The 18597-nt window shown below is 48.6% G+C and overlaps 1 protein-coding gene across 3 annotated transcripts in view; it reads right to left on the minus strand.

The window, feature by feature from the left end:
* Window positions 1–18597, minus strand: part of CBFA2T2 (CBFA2/RUNX1 partner transcriptional co-repressor 2) — a 66826-nt gene that overhangs the window by 43784 nt on the left and 4445 nt on the right. Inside the window, exon 2 of one of the 3 annotated variants that reach the window (XM_075517431.1) lies at window positions 18160–18318. The exons of the other annotated variants lie outside the window; for them this stretch is intronic. The gene's annotated coding sequence lies outside the window, so the exon portion shown is untranslated. The remainder of the gene's footprint in view (window positions 1–18159; window positions 18319–18597) is intronic. 3 annotated transcript variants of the gene reach the window in all.

Genomic DNA, 18597 nt, shown 5'->3' on the forward strand with positions numbered 1-18597 from the left:
ACAGCGAGACAGCGGCGGGGCAGCGAGAGGAAAGGAGGGCTTTGCCGGCACAGGCGCTCCTGAAATCAGCTCTGCCTTGCGCAGCACCTGGTGTAAATCAGCCTTCGTCTTAGCCCTCAATTTTGAAATCCGGATAAGCTGTTGGGTAAACTAGCAAATTAATTTTCTGAAGGTCTCCCCATGCATGTAAATCTTCCCTGTAAACTCCCCTCCCAGCCCCAGCGCCGGAGTTTGCAGCGCTGGAAAGCTGGCATGTGTTAGCAATTAGAAGCAACAACAAGATAACAAGATACTGATGTCGCAAGGGTACCAAACGAGGACTGGAAAATTCAAAGGAAGAGCAATTAAATGTGTAACATATTACTCGGATCGAAGAGGAAGTGTTAAAGGAAAATGTAAATCCAAAATGTTTTATACAGGGACTAAACTCCACCAGGGATCTCGCAGCAGCAAGGGAGGCTCATAACAGAAACCCACTGGACACAACGACATTTTTCCCCCCTTAATACACAGACGTGGCCGCTCTGCCACCTACAAACCTCCTGATAATTTTGAATAGCCTCTCCCCGACATGCAGCGTGAACAACAGATATTAACTGGAGGCCCCTGACTAATCCCATCAGCCCAGCACCATTCACCGCAAGCCGGGCACTGGGGAAACACGGATTTACACAACAGCATTCCTGCCACGCAGACAGGCATCCCTGGCTGCCTGCGGTACTGCCCCGGAGAAGAGGCAACCACCCCTCCGGTTACTGCCCAAACCACCCTCCTCCATGCCGTCCTCCTCCCAGCTCCCATAAAACCTCCCGAGGAGGAGAAGCGACATTTGCATTTTGCTTGCAGACCTTGCGCAGGCACATTTTCAGATCTCAGGAGGGACTGGAGTGGTGAATCCACACTCCTCTGAGCTGAGAGGCTTCAGGTCTCAACATAATCCTTTCCAAATCTTTGCAGGCAACACTAACTCTCCCTCCAGCTACTTTTTTGAGAACCAGAGACCTACGTACCTTGCCAGGACAGCAAACTAAAAGCCTGCCATTGCCCAAGCTGAGGGATGCTGGTTTTTTAAAAGCCCAGAAATCACATGAGCTGAATTCTCCGCAGTTGGTATAAGCGTGGCGGGATATTTACTTGCCCACAGACAGCAAAATGTTTCTTTTTATGAAATTTCCAATGCTTTGGTAGGCTCCTGCTAACTGCCAAGCCATGTCCATAAACCTTCTAGAAGTACTGTCCCTTGGCATCCCACCTAACCCTTCACCCCCGGCTTCTCTGCCTCTTACCCCTAATTAGTTTAAGGTACCTCTGCTTCCCTTTGGGAGGGGAAAAGGCTGTAAGGGGAGGAAAAAAAGTGCTTTAAAGGAAGTATTAAAAAGCATTCTGCGAGCAGGCATAGCATACATTCATGAACGGGCCATGTTTTCCTCCCGCAGAGGTCGGGCCCGCCAGCATAGGCAGGACGCTGGGTGATAACTGGCAGGAGACCTTCCGCTGTTGTAGGAGCACATGAAGCTGGATGATCACTGGCAGGAGACTTTCCGCTGTTGTAGGAGCACATGAAGCTGCTGCAGCCTTGCTGGGTGAGCACATCGCTCCGAGAAGGGCAGCCTGGCTGCAGGCGGAGGGGGCACAGATTTACAGCTACCCTCCCACCTCCCAACCTCAACTAAGAGCAGGGATTTCACATGCTTCAGTTAGAAAAAAGTGAATCACAGTCCCTGCTGGTAGGGCTGCTGGCAAGGCACGTCAATAAAACATTTAATTTCAGAAAGTTTAGCTCGCTGGGGCTTCTGACACTTTTGATGAAGTTTGCGCAAAATACTGAAGCTCTCAATATTTCATAAGCTGGAAAAATCATCTCTAAATTACACAGACAATGAAGGGAGATGAAAAACAAGCAGCTCCACGAGCACAGAATTAATAAAGTTATTTTCCTATGGACTTGCGTCTCATGATTTGCTCCCTGGCGCCTCGCGCTGTGAGGTCCCCAACAGGAGCCCTCCCGGCCAGGGTCATCCCAACAGCAGTGGCCCTCGTGGATTCCCTGATGTCTTATAAGGAGCAATCTCATGTTGCAGCTTTGCCCCCAGTGGAGATGGTATCAGGCAGATGGATGCAGCCCTATGCTTAAGGCATTAAGCATTTAGCATCAGATACCACTATTCCCTGCCCAGCCCTGTCCCGACATCACCAAACCAGCCTGAAACCGGCCAGCGAATTCAAAAGCTGACCTTGGTCCAAGCACGAGAGGAGGGGGATGCTGCATGACAAACAGAAGATGCTCAAGAGATGCAGCCTGGGAGCTGCAAGGTCTCTGGGTCAAAGTCATCAGAGAAAGCCCTCTTAGAAGGTACATGGGATGGCCTGGGGTTTGGAGGGTTTCTTTGAAATAGGTAACTAGCACTAGATGTTCCCCCACCTTCTTTTTTCAATCATATTTTAACTTAAGGACCGCAACAGCTTGTAAACGTTTCACTTTGCATAAACAAAAGCTGCCCCCGACTACGACAACTGGGTTGTCATTTGTGACCCCATAGCCAAATAAGTCTTTTCCCTATTTTTACAACCTAAAGTAGTTTGAAATGTCAAAAACTCAGGCCACTCCAAGCATTTTAAGTATAGTCACAATGATTTGACTTTATAAACCTTTATGAAAACATACGCACCCTTTGCCATGGTGTCCACAGGCCAACTTCTACCAAAAACCCAACATCCTCAGGACAGACGTCCCCACTTCTGGCCAGGGTTGGGGCAGGAATATGCCAGACCTCATGGCTCAGCCTCGGAGTAAGGAAGATGCATGTGTGGTTTTGGGCTCTCAATGCATAAAAACTAAAAGTGGGGACACCTGGGCGCCCTGAGTAGAAGCCATTACAAAGCCTTCTTTGAACAGCTCATGGATTGTATCTTAAACACAACCTATGTGCCTAAGCTTGCCCAAACCGTGACCCATCCCTAAGCTCACCCAAACTGCGACCCATCCCTAAGCTCACCGCCGGCAGAGGCAGGTCCGTGGAGCCGCAGGCAAGCGTGCCACCGCCAGCCGGTCTCTCCAGCAGTGCCGATGTGGCAGCTCCCGTTACTGCAAAGCGAGCCGGGAGAAAGCGTCCCGCACGCCGTGCCCTGCTCAGCCACCACCTTTGCAAACCGAGCACGGGGAAGCAGAGGCAACGCACTAATAGAAGACACCGAGACGTGTCATCTACCAACCTTAAGCACCACCTGTACATAACCAAGAGGCTCGCCTGCTCTCCATATATGCATTAAAATAGATTTTGTAACCTGGGCATCACCACTACAGTGGAAGGAAGGAGGACTGCAGGCAGCACGGGAGAAATTGCTTTCCCCTGCTTGCTGCATTAATCTGCTTCTGCTTTCTTCTCATGGGAATGTTCCATGGAAAGAACGATGCAAACAAAGTTTGAACACTGGGAGCTATTGATACCTGCTGCTAAGTGTGGTTTCTGAGGAAAGCAAGGAAATCTGAAGAATTTTTCCAGTTTCCAGTGGAATTTTTATGCCTATCACAGCCCATTGCCACAGCAAGCACAAGAGACCCGAACTACTTCTGATTTCTCTTCAATTCCACCCATAGCTCATGACACGCTGTGGCTTTATTTTTTTGCCTGCTGTGTTCTTACCTCGGAAAGAAGTTTCACTCGTATTGACGGCAACCCTGGAAAGGCTTTGCCTTTTTAAGCTGACCACTTTCCATCGCACAGAAAAATAAATCCAAATGCACCAAGGCAGCCAAAGCCATTTATCAGGCTAAGTGGAAACCGTAAATTCATGCTAACTGGAATCTGATGGAAACCAATTGGGATCCTCCTCCTCCTCCTCCTCCTCCAGGCTCAGGTCTGGCAGGAAAGTTAAACATTTTATTGCCTTCTTTATGCCTTACTTACAAGCCAGAGGAGCCAAGAAGGGACTGTTGCCTTTGAAGCGATGCTGGTGGGGTTGCATGGGAGGCTTGCTGACTTGAGTTCAAGCTCAGCAGACAGAGGCATGCACCCCCCCAAACAGAGATTAGACCTCTCAATTCCTAGCAAATTTATCACATTTAACAAACATCCTCTTTTCAATACATCCATTATTTAAATTAGCACATGGCAGATTATGTTAACAAGCTTAATTTGTCAGGTAAATCTAATCATATTGCCTCCTTCAGGAGTGAACGCGAGCAGTGTTTGGCTTTTGTGCCACTTCAAATACTGCCCAGAGAGGGGAAAAAACATATTAAAAGTTGGCCTTAACCGAGCTGGCAGAATTTACACCCAGAACAACTATGATCAGACATGGTGAAAAAACAGTGGGAGCAAAGGTGCAACAAGGAATTAAGCACAACCTAGAGAAGCTACTGAAACTTTACCTCTGGCCACTGATTGGGGGGGGGGGGGGAGAGGGCATCTAAGCAAAAGCTACCTTATTCCTGCTATATGACTGCATATGTAAAGAAAAAACACCTAGGAACTGATGGGCTATCCAGAAAATCCCTCCCAAAACAACACACCAATTCCTAAATCTAACACCCTTGCTCTGATTAGAAATCCAAGCCTCTATAGCTGTCATGGGTATTTAAACCAAACACAGAAATATGGAAAAAATGAGTAATCCTATTTGGAGAGAGTAAAACCCAGCCTGCAGAGGATTAAGTCTAGTCCAACAGCTCTGCAGCTTGACAATATTTTCCAGATCAATAGTAGCTCCCTTTGATTACAGAGATGTGTTAAAATACATACGTCCACTCCCCTCTGATTGTAATTTTGGTGACCCTCATCATCATCAAGGCCCCAGGTGGGGGATGAGGAGGATTCCTGGCTTTGGAAGCTGTGCTGATGGAGCTCTGCTGCAGCTGACTCGGGCACCACCCTGCTACTCCAGAACACCCAGTTACCTGCCTAGATCTGACATTTTCTCCCGAGTCCTTAGAGGACCAAGCCCCTTTAGCGTGTGTTTATGGTGCAGCCAAGCTCTGGAAGCCGAAATCCTCCCTTTTGCAGGTGAGATGATGTGCTTTGAGAGCTGTGTCCCAGATCAGACACCCCACTCTGAAGTCTGGGCTCCCAGTGCTCCCCACCACCTCCCCTGTGGAAGATCTTTAACAATTAAGAAAGCACACGTTAAAGCTTATCAAAGCAGGACTGGTTAGCAGAACTTGTGGTTTTGGTCTCGCCCCAGAAAGGGCAGCATTTACAATCAAAAATATGAGCAATAAAATGCATGTGATGGATCCCAGCCCCTTCCCTACAGCAGGGTCATTCCGGCCCAGCTTGCTTCCTGCACCGGTGACTTCCCTCCTGCAGGCTGGGGCTTTTCCCCTGATAACGGCTTTTCTTTCTTTATCTTGGGCTGCTTTAACAGAATCCTTTCCCCTTCATCCTGAGCTTCCCTCCGCTCCAGTCCCTGGGACAGTGCTTTTGGGGCTCTGGTCCTTGCCTGGCCCTTCAAAGGAGGTGGTAATGCCCCATCTCATCGCCTAGCCACATCCTGGCATGGGACAGGCACCAAAGGAGGTTTATTTTCTCGGTAATTAGTTGTCACTAACCTGTTAACCTTGATTTAAAAAAAAAAAAATTAAAAAAAAAATCTAAATTTCTCACCCAAACCACAGCCTGCCTTTAAGACGCTTAAAAAACCCAGTCCTCTGTTGTTCTGTTCATTTTATCAAGTAAACCCACCAGTTTAGGATTTTAAGCAGGGCTTTCCAGTAGCATCCCAGTTTGTTGGCTTTGCAGGTTTAGCACTGAACGGGGCTCCCTCTCTTTTCACTTCGCCAAACAACAACAAAAATTATGTTTTAAATGGGGTTTTTTGAGGGTTTTTATTTTTATTTTTTGGGGTTTATTTTTTAAACATTTTTTCTTGCGAAGTCCACCCATGCCAGCCCCCTCTCCTGCTGTCAGTTGGCCCTTCGGACCCAACAAATGGTGGATTTGGGGAAAGGAACAAAAAAAAAAAAAAAAAAGAAACAACCCAGCGCAGCCCTGTGCGCCTGGCCCGGCATTCCAACTCTCCGCTCCCGGCTCCACCAAGTCTGATTTAGTAGCACTGCTGGGAGCTATTAGTTTACGAAAGAACCAGCACGCCCACCCAAGCGCAGACGACTGCGAGAGGCTCCTCTTACACCGCTGCCATGTGCCTTTCATTCTGCCCGGAGGAGTCGGAAAGGTTGTGGTTTCGCTTAGGGCGGGAAGCCAAGGAGAAACCAGCATGGCGGCGAGCGAGGAGAGTGCGGAGGTCAGGCTGAGAAGGGCTGGATTTCATCCACACCCAAGTGCTGCCGCATGAGAAATTATTAATTAATGTGATGCTTATTAAGAGAGTTCAGCCTCCATCCAGATCTTCCTTTTATCCTGCCTGTTGCTCCTCGTTTCCATGTCCTGTAACCACTCCTCCTTCCTTTCTATATCCTTTTTCCCTTTCCTCTACCATGCTTTTAATCTCTTTTTTCGCCTTATTTCTGCTTCCCTTCTCCACTCTCTGCTTCCACCATCTCCCAGCCCCTCGCCTGCCTCCATCCCTTCCCTGATAGCACAAAGAAGCCTCAGCATCCCCAACAGTCGATCCTGAAGATCGGCATGGTCATGCCCAACCATTAAAGCCCACAGCATCTGCTGAGCTCAGCCACCTGCCTGGGCGTCTGCTACCTACCCAGAAATATAGCGTGCATCAGCCTCCGAAAAACACCCGGCACGGGGAGCCAGGTGGCTATTGTCTGTGTGCTGCTGCGTCGTCCCCCAGAGAGCTGCGGGCATGCTTGTCTGGGCACCGGGAGAAGGAAGGTAAAGCATACGGCTCGCTAGCCACAGCTTCACGTTGCATCGGCATTACCGGGCAGAGAGAGAGCAGCCGGCTGCTGCCAGGAGCCCCCAGCCCCACGTGGGATGAGGCTCGCGAGCTGCTGCTGCACGAAACGCAGAAGAGCGAAGCGTTAAACGTAGAAGGGGAAACCCAACAACTAGCGTGGGTTATGCATCCCACCAGATCTCCTCTTGGAGGGAGAAATAACAGCAAGATTTAGTGATGTGGGTGGTAACATGCCAAGTCTTCTAGTAGCTGCCAGAATTCGGCCAGCTGATTATCCAAAAAGGCCTGTTTTGGATGTAGCAGTTAACTCCCCAAAAGTGAAGATCAGCTCTGTGGTGGGAGAGGCAGGGAGAAACGAAAGGAGAAAACAAGTGATGAAGCATCATTTTAGAGTCATTAGGGTTTTGAGATTCTCCAACTGGCTTCTATTAGGACTGCATCCATATTTGGGTGCCTAAAGAAAAGGGGAAAAAAATAAGGAGGAAAAAAATAAAGGGAAAGACTCATTTCCAGAGGTGCAGAGCAACCAGCAGGTTCCCTCCTGTGCCTCTGCACTTCCACTGCCTCTGGGGTGTTTGGAGGCAGCTCGAGGAGGACCAGGCTCGGTGAACGAGGACCTGAAATTTTATTACCTTCATCTTCTGTCGGAAGCAGAGCCTATTTGCAGATTTACAGCTCGTGTCAACAGGAAGTTCATGTTTACAAGTTTCCAGGAAAAAAAGCCAGCATTCCTGTCCTATGCGATAGCTCGGTGGGGACGCTGTCTCACGTGGGAGTTCGCAGATTGGTATGCTAGACAGGAACAAGTTTTAGCCATGTAAAACATCCAGACAAAAAGATAAAGCTATGAAAAAAATTGAAGGCCAGAAGGAAAACAATAATTCAGCAATTTGGTGGAAAATACACAGCAAGACAGCATAGCCATGTCTGGAAAAATACTTTTTTAGCATCTGGGATTCACACTTCAAAGAAACAGAAGAATTTTAAGAGGATGAAAAACTATATTCAGGCGCTAACATGAATTTTTCTCCTCTGGTCCAAATCCCTTGTCATTCCTATTACTGTTCCTGCAAGGGTCAGCAGCCAAGCTCGGCCCACGGTCACGCCGGGCTGGCCCCTTCCCTCCCAACAAGCGCACACGTGGGACCGCAGTGGTGGCTGGGGGTGCTGCTGGATCCACCAGGATCCACCAGGATCCACCCTCGCCCCCAAGCTCAACCCCCGATCAAGCCCCCTCCTCTCCACAGCCACCAGCACCCGGAGAGGTTTGAGTGACGGTGCGACCACCGCCCATAACCAGGCGGCGTAGAGAGCGGCAGCTCGCTTTAACCCCGAAGCAGGGCTGTGCCAGCCGCAGAGCGGATCGCTGGCAGCAGTGCCACCGCGAAGCCTTCCCGACAGGGAAGCGCAGAAAGCTGGTTTGCACAAAGGCACTCCAGCACCCTGCGCATCTCTGCAGACGGCGTCAGTGCAGCAGCTGGTACGCTGCAAACTCACGGCCAAATTTCGCAGCGACTTCCCCGTGAAGAAAAGCCACGCTGCCAGAGTAAAACTTTGAATGCTAAACCTCGAGCTGAGGACACCATTTACTGCCTTCAGCAAGAAACAGCCTGGGCAGAAACAGCCCCATCCTGTAAAACCTGGACTTAAAATCTTCCCCTTCCATATGGTTATTTAAAAATTCCCAAACTAAACAAAAAAACCCAACCCTCTTTCAAAAGTTACACAAGACAAGGAGACATCGGGACAGCCAGAGGTCAAGCAGCCAGCGCTCCACCAGGATGCCAAAGAAGATATTCAAACCAGTAAATATTTATTTAGGCCATGTTGTACAGTTTAGTAAATACAATTACAGAGCACCTAGGGTGGTTTCTGATCTCCCGAGCACACATTGGTGCCAGGGAAAGTTTCTGCCTTGACAAACAGATATTTTCCAACAGAAGAACGATTCAATCAGAAGATTCTTCTGAAACAAACTCATTCAACAAAACACAACAGGTACAGAAAATCAAGTCTCAAAAAATTACAGCTAGCTTCTCAAGAGAAACAGCTGGAGAAAACCAGGCTGACAAAGCACACAGCCCGCCCACCCACCCTTAAAAACTTTCAGGATTTAACATGCAAAAGCTCAAGACCAACCCAGCTAAAGAGGAGGCCCATAATAGCTGGAGGCATCAGCTCCCTCCAACACCACCACGTCTGTACCTGGCATTTTTGGCTGTCGCTGCCCCCAGCACAGATTTAGGGCACCCACCTCACGCAGAGGTGCGCATCTCCACTTGCTGCCTGGGCATTCGAGCCTTTTGCGTGTCAACCCAACGGCACCGCCAACACGATTCCCAACGGAGTCAGAGAAACGGGGAGGAGAGAGTCACGCCAAGTTCCCAAAACTTATTTTTCCATCCTAAATGCTTAAGAGGAAACACACCATTACCAAGGAGCTGCCTGCCCTGGATCTGAGCATTTTACATCCAGGTGATGTCGTCCCTACGCAAAGGGACAGGAGCCATCAGATCCCTTAACATTTCTACGCAGGAGAAAGGGGGACCCGCTCGTGCTTTATGCTGCTCCTGGCAAGCTCCCTGCAGCCGTGGAGCGAGCAGAGCAAGTGGTCGGCAGCACCCTGCTCTGCTTCATGCACGCCCAGCACCCCCTGCCTCCGTCTGCTCCCACGGACCGGACAGGTAAGATGCTGGAAAACGCTTGAGATGGCACAGAGAGAAGATTTTTCAATAGACTGAAAGGAGCGTCTGGTGAGAGCATCACATCAAAGAAGTCAAAGGTCCTCCACGCCATGCACCGGACGTACGCGTTCAGACAACTGTCACGAGCTAGAAGAAGTCAAATGGCTGTATATTGAAGTTAATTAACGTGCACAGGGGAAAGAGGAAGAGGCCAAAAATTACCTCCCATCCAAAACTCAGATTTAGCAAACTCGAAACTTCAACAGCTGTCAAAATCTTCATTTTCTACACCATGAGTTATTAAAAAAAAAAAAAAAAGATCTCAGGGGAAAGAATAAGAAAGAAACATCTTAATTTAAAAAACAATAATAAAAACCTGGAGTAAGAGATGAAAAAAAGAGATGTTCATCAGCAAAACTTCTCCAAAGTGGGGTTGGATTTGATGGCACAGGCAGTTAAAAGGCAACATTCTGGAAATAGCCGATTTGATTTGGCTGTGTTGCTACCCAGACAAAAAAAAATAAACCAGCTCGAGCATATATTTCCTTCCTCTTCATTTCATTAATCCTACCCAGAGCCGTGGCTGAGGTGAAGCCGTGTTTATCGCCGGGGGTTCTGCTTCGGGGTGTGCTCTGCCCAGGTGAACTAGCACGTTGTGGGGCTGCTCCGAGCTTTTCCCAGCTGTGTTTTGCTGACGGTCCTGAACGTCTCCACCTGCTTCTGCAGATGGAGCAGCTGCAGCTAAAGGCAAACACCTGGCCTGCCGCAGCCCTGCCCCGCTGCCGGGGAGATTACGCTCAGAGCAGCTCCTGCCCTACTTAAGGCCGTATCAGTATTTGGATTGTAAATGCTGCGTTCGTGGTTAATAACCTGGCTGCTTTCAGCGCCGGTAACCTGAAATGGTGCACGCCGAGTTCTGAGTTCAGCATGACTCATTTACGTACAGTTAATGACCACGGTCAGCTTTCCGCTGACCGGCCACCAAAAAAACCCCTGAAGGTATGGAAGAGATGAGTGACGGACACACCACCGGTCCCGCTCAGGGCTGAAGACCACCATCGAATGCCCCAAGGATCGTACACTTTCGCTGCAGCTGAGCCCAGCCACCACGAGTGCTCCCGGCAGCGAGGCTCGCAGGGTGCTCTGCTGGGCGCAGGGCAAGGCAGACCACGCGTGCTGTTAGCTGCTCGTCTGACCTGATGCTCCACGCTATAGCGCGAGTACTTTGAATTTTACTTCTCTGCAGATCTAGAAAAATAGATGACAAATACATATTCTCTAGGGAACGTCATTATGAGCAGAGCAAGAGAAGTACTAAAACCAGTTTCTGAGGGATTTTTACAGCAGCCATTTCAAATAACACCTCTCTTCAAGTTAATACTGCAGTCTGAGCAGGCTTCTAGTCCGAGAGTTCATTCTTCTTCTTGGAGACTTCTTACAACTAAACAGCAGCGTAATACATCTACCTGATTAGCAGTGCTGCTTCAGCATTTCTTTTCACCATTTTCCTGCATCACTTGTTCAGTGATGACAACATTTGTATTAGGAACACAAGAATATGCAACTCTGCGACTGCAAACTGCAGAGACAGACACTGCAGATAAAAAAACACACAAAACCACTTCCCAGTAGGCTCCAAACGCCTGGACACTACAGCATCGGTAAAAGCAGCTATCTGTTCCTTAGCAGTGATTTTTAGATGACTTGAACCTAATTCAGAATCATAGTCATACGGGAAAAATAATCCATGAGATGTAATAAACTTTTGGAAGAAAGGAGATAATTTGAGGGCAAAAATTAGATCTCGCAAAGACAAACTGACAGGAATTAGTTCAAGAAAGCCTGCGGGGTCAACTTGTATTGACTATAGGAGACCCTTGTGCAAATTAAAAGGTTTTCCTGCCTCCTTGTTTCAGCATATGGAAAAACTCCAAATTCACCTCCTACGGTTTGCACCAACGACAGAGGCTGTTTAATGCCAGGAGGACTCTCAGAGATGGGACGTTCAAATGACAAGAAGTAGTGCTGGAGGTGCAGCCTGCTAAAATTTTTCCATGTGTTCAAGAGTCAAGTCGGATCAAACCGACATTTGTAGAAGCTCCGCTTGGGTCCCGTTTCCAAACACCTGCATCCCTGTTTCTCCTGGGTACTCTGCCTCCCACTTGCCTTGGCCGTTTCACAGTACATCTCTGCAGGCAGAAGTTTACGATGAAAATGGAGTGTGGCTGTCTTCTTGACCCATGCAGAACAGCTAATCCCGCAGGAATAATCCTGCTTTAATGAGGAAACAATAGGACCTTTGATAAAGCATATACATTTTATAAAAGCCCTACTAAAACATTCCTTAGTCTCTGGGACTGGACGACGGACCTCCAAAATGAATTTTGTATGCGCCTGTCTCAAGCCATGTAATGTAACACGAGGCGGGGAGAGCAGACTGCTCGCTCTTGTTTGCAAGACACCGTAAAATCTGTAACAGTGCTGGAGGCAAATTTCCCATGCCGATTGACATCTGCGTGCTACCCCTTCAACAAAATGCCTCATCCTCTGCCTGCCAGAGGAGCCAGAGGACACCACAATCTCCAGCTCATCCAGCTCCATCGCTCCAACTCATGGCATACCTCCTGCGTGCCGAAAATGGGACCAACCGTGGTATAGCCAACCTGTCCCCAAGAAAGTGGACCAAAACCATCACCTGATTTCATACAGACCAACAAACAGCTGTGAGACGGTAGGAACTTTGTCAAAGCCAACCTGGGCTGCAGTTGAGCTGGTGACCTCCAAGCTGAACCTTCAAGTCTCTGCAAAACTGGGAATCTGTGCCAGGTTTTGCATTAAAAAAAACCATTAGATTTGAAAACAATTCTGCATTACAACTTAGATGTAAAAATCCACTTTATGCTCATTGTGCAGAAATCCTCAGACACTTGTTTTCTGACCTCGCGAGACCTTGCTCTGGCACCAGAGAAGAACCCATTGAACTGACATTTCAACACTTTCTTTTACCCTCAAGTATAAACACACAACTGCTGAGAAAAAACAGTGATGCTCTGACCTGACACAACCAGTCGTGTCGAGGGATAATTCCTGCGCTGTATCAGTGACTGGAATTACCAGAGCTTTGCCAACAGCTTAATGAGATGGAAACTCACGCTCCCATTGCCAGATTTGTTTGTCAGGGTATAAACTATTTGGATGCCCCGAATATTTTGCTTCTGTGTTATAAAACAGGTGCGAAGAGGTGCATCTCCATTCACGGAGCCACCACTCGGAGAAGCACAGCCATTTGGACAGTACCATCGGTGACGGATTTAAATTCTTGGCATGCTGCGTGGACGCAGGCAGATCTGTCCGTTGGCTCATCCTCATCCCGGTTGCTCCTGCTGATCTACAGATTCACCCCATGTTGCAGAAGCAGAGTCAGCAGAGAGAGGACTACTGCATGTGGTCACCTGAACAAGCCCACACATGCCACTGCTTCTCATCCCATCTGGGGTTTTTTTGCTTTTCTTTGGGGCTGTCTGGAGAACCGGAATCACCCTGGCCTTCAGACTGGGAGGACCAGCCATGGCTGTAGAAATCTTCACAAAGGAGCGCAAAAAGCAACTTGCTGCAAAATTCTGCCGAGGAAGGCTTCGTGCAGGGCAGAGCGGGGCGGTCGGTGTGTTGGGGGAGGCACCGAGGTACTGCTGCAGCCCAGCGGCACGGCGCGAGGAGGTGCCCCTCCGGCGGCTGTTCCTACCAGGGCTCACTCACAGGTCACTGGGCATAGGAAATATTCCTGAAATAACAACGGGCTTTCACCGAATTGGGCTCTCAGAGCCTGGATGGTGGCTGGGTCACATCTGCTCAGACACCACCTGAAGCAGGACCAGCTCCGTGCGGTACTGCCAGGTTCTCCAGGGCTTCCTGGGCCACCTAACGCCGCCAAGAGCACCAGCAGGACAGTAAAAGTGCAGTGCTGGTGGGAACTGAGGCAATCCTTATTGACACACGCAAAAGGGAAAGTGGAGATCCTACGCCAACCAAGGTATCTTGCATGGTATCTGTGAGACCGAAGGCAAGAATTTCTGCACGGATGAGATCCAGGTCTCTGATGGTTTTGCTCAACTGTCCATACACCATCAGAAAAGTCATCAGCACTGATGGAGGATCAAGGGGATGTGGTAAACAATGTTCCGGAGTAGTGACTGAGTCTACAAACGTTATTTTTGCGAGCACATTTTACCATAAAAATATAACAAATTTCATTCCATTAACTTTCTATCAAACTTAGCTTTCTTAATTAGAGGTACAGGGCTCAAGGGAAACTGCTGTAATTATTAAATGGGAAATAAAACCTGATGAATGCAGTAGCTGCAGTGGCTGAAGACTTAACATTTAAATAAAACTGGTAGCAGGCAAATCAAGAAACATCTAAAAATTACCTGCCCAACAGTTTGTGTGCTCTGATAGTTGTTTACCCATTCACATGCACAAAAAGGTTTTATTTTTCCTCTTGCTAAAATCAATACTACACAGGGGAAAAAAAAAAAGGGTTGTTCAATGAGACAAGTATATTCAGGTAGAAAAAGGATGGACAAGTGCCTGTGAACATCTTAGGAGTACTGCAGTGCAAAACCAGTGCCAGGCCAAGCGGGTGCTGTTAGATATGGGCAGCAGGGATGGCAATGCTAAAATCAAAGCGGGCACAGGTCGTCTCTGCTGCTCCCTTTACGAGGTCCTCATCCATAGGCTTTCCGAAAGAGTGGTATCTGCTGCTATCCAAGATTCTTCCTTAGCAGATTCCATCAAATTAACTTCTAGGTGCTCAGATACAGAGGGCAGACCACACTTTCACAGGAAAAAATCATCCTCTGGGGGAAAAGAAGGTACCGACCAGTGTATATTCTGAAATGTGGAGACTCAGGTGGGCTAAGGGCAGTAATCTGGAGTCAGGTATTTTGCAGCCGAGGAGTAAACGAACAGTAGTAAATGGATGCAGACAACTCACCAAAAATTCAGTTTTGTGTGATGCTGATTTGCAGTCCCTGATACCCCATGGTCAGATTTACAAGCTCTACGAACCAGCCACTGCCTGCATCTCTAAATTCTCCTTTCTGTGTACACCTTTACAGGTGAGGGGTGGCTTGGCTGGAGAAATGGATGCATGGATGACAGCAGAGACCAGGTACAGGATTTGTTCCTACCCCTGTGCTTCTCCATCCCACAGCCCTGAAGGGTTTCATCTCCACAAAGGTCCCGGGGATGCTCTCCCAGATCTGCTAAACTAGTTTGCTTCGTGGTTGCGACAAATTTGCTCTATTTTTTTTTTCTGGAAACCATCCTCCAGATGGCTGCCTTTTCTCTCCACCTCTAAGCAGGTCTCCTGGCAAAAAAATTTGGTCCTGGGAAGCGGATGACTCTCCGATGAGTACGTCAAGTTTAATACAACTTCCAACTACGAAGGGGGAGGAAGAGAGTAGAGAACGCACAGAAAGCTAGAAACCTGGATGCATCAGCTTGTACATGCACCCAACCGTGGTGCAAGCACTGATGTATCTTCAAGTGCGTGCCGAGGCTCAAACAGGAGGTAGGTGTTTAGGCTGACACAAGGGATCTCAAGCTAGGCTTGAAGGTTTTTCAGTGCTGCCTGATCTGCGATGGTTTAGGAGTAGAAATGCATCTCTGAAAGAACTGTCCTGAAGACAACGGTTTCTCAGCACAACGTAAAAGTACGGCGTGTATCATTACTCACCATGGGAAGGTGACCCATTAGCATCTGTAGTGCGAAGCGGGAAGCAAACAGCAGAAGGAAAACAAAGCGCTAGAAAGAATTTCTGGCTAGAATTTGCTGCTTTAAATCTTCGCGTGAACACGGGCTGCGTGCTGCAGAGCGCCACGCTCGCATCGCGAAAGCAAAATGGGCACAAGGCTTCCATCCAACTCGGATTTAATGGCAGAGAAGATAGATCTGCTCGTTGAGAAAAATCCCAATTGTTGATTTCTATTTTGTCTGGCGATGGAGCACAGTATTCCTCCTTCCTTCCTGCCAAAAGTGGTGGAAGTATGATGTACTTTAAAGTAATTACAGGAGCTCATCCCAGAAATGGCTGCATTTCAAACTAAGCAGGAGATGCACAAGTGGTGAGTGGCTCCCTGATGAATGTTTAACCTGCCTTTAGACCTCAAGATGAAAAGATGCTCTCCAAAACAAACCCTCACTGTTTGCTTCCAATACCTGTCCAATTTGTCTCCCTTTTGCCTGCCTAACCCTGCTAGCACCTCCATGCTATGGCTGGCAAATCCAGGACAGCACGGCCCCAGCGCAGCAGCCACGGGCAGGAGCTGCCTTCCTACAAAGATGCTCGGCTTGATCCAGGCTTTTTTTTGTTGAACTGATGTCTCTCTGGCTCCTCAGAAAAACTGGCTAACATTTGGCCCTGCCAACCCTGCACCCCCCTAAATACCCAGCCTGGGTTTTGCAGTATGTCTGGAAGTGTTCAGTATTCTGATTATCGGTAGAACAGCCACAATTATCCAAATAAAACTATTACTATATTGGGCCTTAGATCATAAATAGAACTTAATGGATTTTATTACATCCCAGGAAGCAAGAGCTACAGAAGGAAAAGTATTGCTAAGAGTGCATTGCTACTACCTACCAATTTCTCCTAAATGCTCAGCACTTAAGAAATACCCAAAGAAACACACTGCTCCCACAGCATAACTATTTCAAATTCCCCTCTGAGCTCTTCCCTTTTAGCCAACTCGCATGGTACGTTTTAGCAGCTGAAAATTAAAGGATCACAATATTGAGCCTTCAGGTATCAAGTTCACAATGGAAATAGCAGCTGACAGAATGGGCGACGCTGAGCACGGCGGTAATAATTCTGTTGCCTCAGAGCTGGAAGCAGCTCCCTTACACAAAGTTTGTTATTTAACTCAGCGAGAAATGAAAGAAAATGCCACAGCCATGGATTTATTCCTTACACAGCCTCTTTCAAATCATACTCCAAAACCGGAGCCACGCTAGCAGTGAGTCTTTAACTCAGGCTGCAGCTTCCTCTTTAATCCAAATAACTCCCTTTCAAGTGCCAGTGAACACAGCGTCGGCGACAGCCTAAATAAGGGCTGCTTGTCCTTCAAGCCCATGCAAGCTCTTCTGCTGGAGCCCAACCTCCAGAAACCTTCACAGAAGCCAAACGCAACTAGATGCCTGGGATCCAACAGCAAGCAACGACAAATCTGGGATGTCCGACGGCCACCAACCTCACAGAGAAGGGCAGGAACAAGGAGGGCTTCTGCAGGGCCACAGGAAGCCAGCCAGATACGCCTGCTTCCCGTTTGCCCCTCCTCACATCATCCAGGAAAAGCCATCTTGCCACCCCCGGGGACTCCCCACCTGGCCCTGCTCCGCGGTGACAGCCCAGGCCTGCTGTTATCTCCCAAACAGATGCATTTATTCTCTTGAGAGCCTCCCACGTCTTATCTAGCTGGCAGTTTCCAAACGTCGATCGCCAAGTCCAGCTAAAATCACTTTAAGCTCTTTTAGGCAACTATTCCTGGAAGCGTTTTGGCCGGGGAGCAAGGAAGGCAGAACTGCAGCCCCACGGCAGGGTCTCCCCCCTCGCCATCCTGCCGGGACGGGTACGGAGAGCACCTCCCGCACCCCACTCCGGTGCTGCTGTAAACAGGACCTGGCACGGGAATGGACATACAGTTTACAAAGATCCCTTGCTTCAAGCAAATTTGCCTCTCAACACATGGCCAAACTCTCACGCAATAAATTAACTATTTGGCAGCCACCGAACTAGCGCTGGAGCCAAACCAATTAGGGTTTAATGTGATCCCAATTTCCTATTTCTGAGACTGGGGTCGGGGAGCAGGGGAGACAAGGGGGAAGAAGAGGGAGGGAGAGCGAAGTAAATCCCCTCCTGGTTTATAAATCCTTGCCAATCATCCCAGATAAACCTGTCACCCACAGCTCTAAATCTGCATTTGCACTCGCGTGCTCCAAGGGGCGCGATGGGAAAAGGCGCATTGGACGCAGCCAGCCTGACTCCCGACATGTGTTTTCCATACTTGGGAAATTCAATCATTTAAAAAATATTTACCAAGCTTTGTCTTTAATTACAAAAACATGACGACGGATAAGGCGAGTTATTGTTTCTAAGCTAGAAATGTCAGAGATCCTAATGATGTCAGAAGATAAACCCCATTACCAACCCACGTACACGCTGCCAGGGCAGCAAATGTTTCAAAGGTTTTTTTCATCTCCCCTCAAAGTTCAGCGCTTCGCAGTCACAATTCATCAGGGGCTTCTTGGCCCCCACCAAACCTACTCGGGGAGGAGGAGGAGGAGGAGGAGGGAAGACTCCTGCCTGCAGATCTGCCAGACGGGGTGTTTTAATGCAAAAGAGCCTGCACAGCGGGGGAGGAACATGGGAGCCATTTGACTTCTTTGTGTTTTAACATCCTGACTACAGTACCTCCCCAGCACATGCAATTACCTGCCATCACCTAAGATAAGCAAATTAATCTCATCCGCACCTGGAAATGCCGAAGGCTGAGATATCCTCATCCTTTAAAAAAGTGTTAAATTAAGTTTCTGCTTAACCAAGACCCACCGAAATGTTTGCTCCCAAGAGTACAGCCACAAAATACTGTATCCCACAATACTCACGTAAGAAAAGAAAGCTGACTGTGCTCCAAGCTGACAACCATGAGTGTCCCGGAGCTCTGCCTGCCAAGGACAACGTGCGACCGTACAGATGTACCCCGCACTACAGCCTCTCTTCCATCTCCGTTTGTTCAAGCACCTCCAGCCAGATGGAAAGAGACTCTGCAGGCAGGATGCACAACAACTTAGAAGTATAAAGCAAATATTTGTTGGCTAACAGACATAAAAGATAGCTGGGATGTAATGAGTTATTAGGCTAAGCATTTGTGTGCTCACCACTCCTGATAAGGCATCTGAAGAGTCTTCGCCGGCCAGGCGGGCGTCAGGGAGGGTCCCTGGCTGGGCTCCCCAGCCCTGCCGAGCTGCCCTCTGCCACCAGCCCAGTCCCACCAGCGCGGCGACCGCTTGACCCAACCACCCCTCGCCAGACCAGCCTACTCC

Source organism: Mycteria americana, chromosome 14 (genome assembly GCF_035582795.1).
Source record: "Mycteria americana isolate JAX WOST 10 ecotype Jacksonville Zoo and Gardens chromosome 14, USCA_MyAme_1.0, whole genome shotgun sequence".
Taxonomy (NCBI): Eukaryota; Metazoa; Chordata; class Aves; order Ciconiiformes; family Ciconiidae; genus Mycteria; species Mycteria americana.